This window comes from Piliocolobus tephrosceles, chromosome 1 (assembly GCF_002776525.5).
Source record: "Piliocolobus tephrosceles isolate RC106 chromosome 1, ASM277652v3, whole genome shotgun sequence".
In the NCBI taxonomy this organism is placed as follows: domain Eukaryota; kingdom Metazoa; phylum Chordata; class Mammalia; order Primates; family Cercopithecidae; genus Piliocolobus; species Piliocolobus tephrosceles.
In genome coordinates this window covers 86,147,609-86,151,953 of record NC_045434.1, presented here as the reverse complement: position 1 = coordinate 86,151,953, position 4,345 = coordinate 86,147,609, and the positions used below count along the sequence as shown (strand labels likewise).

General features: G+C 43.7%; 1 pseudogene; it reads right to left on the bottom strand.

The window, feature by feature from the left end:
* Nucleotides 1–747: 747 nt before the first annotated feature.
* LOC111527225 lies at nt 748–3,643 on the bottom strand (annotated as a pseudogene).
* Nucleotides 3,644–4,345: the final 702 nt, after the last annotated feature.

The following is a 4,345-nucleotide window of genomic DNA, read 5'->3' as shown; positions in this document are numbered from 1 at the left end:
CTTGGTCTCCTCGGATTGACATCACCTGGTGCATGCCTGATTAATCTTCACCTTCCCGGGCGTCAGCTGCATTCTCGCACACAGGGGAAGAGTTGGTGGTGAAGAAGAACCCGGAAGTGAACCATCCTGCCTCCGTTCCTCCAAACAATCACTCCATGATTCCTTCTTCTAGGATGGCCATGTATAAATGCCTGTGGACTTTCCTTGAGGAGTATCCATCTAATCTCTCTCTAAGCAGATGTTCTGGGACTCCTCCAAGTACAAACACAACTCAAGGGCAACAGCTTGATTAGAAAGTGTAGAAATGAAGAGCAGTTAGTTCTTTCTCGGATTCATTAAGGTCGTGGCTATCATCTTTTCCCAGCACACAGTGAGGAGATCAGCTTTCTGTCTCTTTGGGGACATTTGTGAATGGAGTTTGGCACTGGATTTGTTGTCAGGCGTTGTGGAGGTTAAAGCCTGAAAGACAGCCTTGTCCTCCTCCTTGTTAGTGAGTGAAGGGGTATGCAGGGATGTGGGTTTATTTGGTTGGATTTTGCAACACATGAGGGAGTTTTCTCTGTTTGTTCTGGTGGCCGTGGCCATGGGCTTTGCTTGGACCTAGCCTCTTCATGCCACATGCCCCACTGGATGTTCATGTATCTGGAGCCACAGTACTGCAACATGTCTGCTGTCTCAGCTCCAAGTGGTTCCTAGTTAGGGCTGCCCCCTGCATGCAGTGCTTCCCTTCTTTCCCACCAACACCCCTTAGACATTTGTGGCCCCTGGTTTCCGGTCCTGCCATTGCTCATGACCTGCTGATGGCACTGCTTGCTGTGGAGTTCTGAAGGGGAAAAAGGCAGAGCCATCAAACAGCTCTGCAGGGCCCAGATGTGGAGAAAGTATAAGTCTGAAAATCTTGCAGTATTTTCCTGCACCAAAATTAAAAACATTACACAATGTTAAGAGTGTCTAAAGCTTAAATGTTAATGTGTCTAAAGCTCAAAAATCCTTTAGCAACATGGGTTTTTCCAGATGTGAAGAAGCCCAAAGATGGTGCCTATTGAAGGCCTTAGAATCATCAGCTATCCAGGAAATACAAATCAAACCAACGAGATACCACTTTCCTCACTAGGATAGCTATCATGAAAGAGACAGATACCAAATGTTGATGAGGATGTGAAAAAATTGTAAGTTGCCGTATGACCCAGCAATTCAACTCCCAGGTACATACCCCAAAGAAATGATAATATAAATTCACTAACAACTTGTACACAGTTGTTCTTAGCAACATTATTCATAATATCCAAAAACTGGAAACACCAACTCCCAAAAGGACAGTCCGCAAGTGTTTATACATGGCCCTAAAAGAATGAATTGTGGAGTGATTTTTGCATTAGGCAATGACTATGCTGTAAGCAGCTCCTGGAATGGCAGGTCCCCCTCATGATGCATGGAGGTCAATAGCCAGTTGTACCAAAGAGTATTCTTTCCATAGTAGTGTGGGGAGCACAAGCCCTACCCCCAAAACCAGAAATCCAAGCCTTTCAGTGAGACTTCATGGTAAGTAGTTTATTTATTTACCATAAATAAATGTATGGTAACTTTATTTACCAGTAGTTTATTTATTTCTCACAATTGAGAAGAACTGTGCCCAGTGTCAGGATATATCTACCCCTTAAAAGCATATGATGGCTGGGCACAGTGGCTCATAGCTGTCATTCCAGCACTTTGGGAGGCCAAGGTAGATGGAACACCTGAGGCCAGGAGTTCGAGGCCTTCCTGGCCAACATGGTGAAACCCTGTCTCTACTAAAAATACAAAAAATTAGCCAGGTGTGGTGGTGTGTGCCTGTAGTCCCAGCTACTCGGGAGGCTGAGGCAGGAGAATCACTGAATCTTGGAGGCAGAGGTTTCAGTGAGCCGAGATCATGCCACTGCACTCCAGCCTGACGACTGAGCGAGACTCTATCTCAAAAAAAAAAATTGTTTGGTAAAATATTGTACATGTTTTTATTTGCCCATTAACTGATGAACAGACAAATAAAATTTGGTATACTCATACAATGAAATCCTATTTGGCATGAAAAGGAATGAAGTACTGATAACATGCTGCTACCTGCTACATGGGTGAAACTTGAAAACACTATGCTAAGTGAAAGAAGCCAGTCTTAAAAAAGACACCACATTGTATATTTCCATTTATGTTAAATGTTTAGAACAGGCAAATCCATGAGACATGTAGATTAATAGTTGCCTAATGGCTGTTCCAATTGCAGTGGTGTTTATAACTAATTGATCACAACCAGTTAGAGATTTCTCTGTTCCTTCTCCACTTCCACTGCTTCACTTGACTCTTCTTAAGAAATACAGTCGCCTAAAGTTGGAGGTTTTTAGGGAAAATGATTAGTGGTTGCTAATGGGTATGGGGCTTCTTTGGGGGATGATGAAATGTTCTAAAATATCTGTTCGTTGGAGAGAACACAGTGCACATGAGATCGCAATGTGTGAAATTCTCAGCACAGATACAATTGTTTGTCCTGGTGGGATGGGGCGCCAAAATTGTCAAGAGATGCTATACGGAGTGCAATCTCTTATAATAGTCACTGAAATGTTCATGGTTTTCTCTAATTAAGAAATTTTCCAGAATGGGAAACATTATCTAGTCACCGACCTCACTAGAGAATTCATGTTTTCCTGTCAGCCTCCTCACTGCACCCTTGACCTCCTTGTTTCTCAGGCTGTAGGCAATGGAGTTCAACACTGGGGTCACAACACAAAAGAGCACAAAGACCAGGATGTCTGTGTCCAGGGAGCACCCTTCTCTGGGCCTGTCATAGTTGAAGTGATCTGTTCCAAAGAAGACCACCACCATGGTGAGGTGTGAGGCACAGGTAGAGCAGGCCTTGCTCCTGCTCTGAGCAGAGGGAATCCTAATGATGGTAGAGATGATGAGTATGTAGGACATTGCAGTAAACAGGCAGGGGCTCAGGCCAGTGACAGCCCTTGCCACGTGGAGCACAGACTCACTGACAGAGGTGTCTGAGCAGAGAGCTCCAGGAGCAATGGGATGGCACAGAGAAAGTGGCTGATGGGGTTTAGTTCACACAGTGAGTGTGGCTGTCAGTGTTGTGTGTGTGTCCCAGAATTGACCAGCCCACACATCCAAAACCCAATCACCAAACATACACAGACTTTTCCACTCATTAGGAGCTTATATTGAAGAGGGTGGCAAATAGCCACACAGTGGTCATAAGCTACGGCAGCCAGCAAAACCCCCTCAGTGCTGGCTCATGATGCAAGGAAGAAGATCTGGGAAAGCAGCCCTCACACGAGATGGTCTTACTTTCCTGGAAGAAGTTCACCAGCATGACCAAGATGGTGGTAGACATGTAGCAGATACCCAGGAAGCTCAAGTGGCTAAGAAAATAACCCATTGGAGTATAGAAGGCAGGACTGACCCTGACTGCATTTCCCAGAAGAGATATCAGGTAAATGACCAAGGAGAACAAGAAGAAAAGCCTTTGTAATGCAGGGTGCTTGGAAAAATTTAAAAAGATGAATTCCGTGACAACTATTTGATTTTCTACTTCTTTGAATTCTTTCTCAGCTGAAATGAATATTGGGAGATAAATAAAATAATAATGTGATATGATGACAGACATCAGGAGAGCTGATTAACTTTTTACTCATCCTTTAGTTCTCAGATTAGATGACATCTCTTCTGGATTGTGTGGCTTGACTCTCAGAATAGGGTTTTGTATTCCCCCTCATTCCCTTGATTCTCTGCCCCGTCTTCTTGTCGTGCATATCACTATTGTCTATTAGCTTGTTTGCTGGCTCTTTACCCCCACCAGTATATAAAGTCTCTTAGCCAAGGAATTTTTCTCTCTCCTTAGTCCATATGCTCTCTAGAAAACTTTTTTTCCGATGTAAGGAAGGAAATCTAGTCAGCACTGATGTTGCAAAAACAACAGTTGGTGAATTATACCAGAGCCCCACACTTTTTCTCCCAGCTTCTCTCTTCCGTGAGAAAAGTCACAATACCAAATTCTACCTTACCAAGTGTGTGGTAGCCTCAATGATCTTTACCCTCTCGTGTTATTCAAATAAATAAATGGCATTACATGACAAGAAATTGCAGATGTAACTCAAGTTACTACTCACATGACTTTAAAATACAGAGATTATCTTGGCTTATTTGACTGGCTTTTTTTTTTTTTTTTTTTTTTGTGAGATGGAGTCTCGCTCTGTTGCCCAAGCTAGAGTGCAGTGGCACGATCTAGGCTCACTGCAACCTCCATCTCCCAGGTTCAAGCAATTCTCCTGCCTCAGCCTACCGAGTAGCTGGGATTACAGGCATGTGC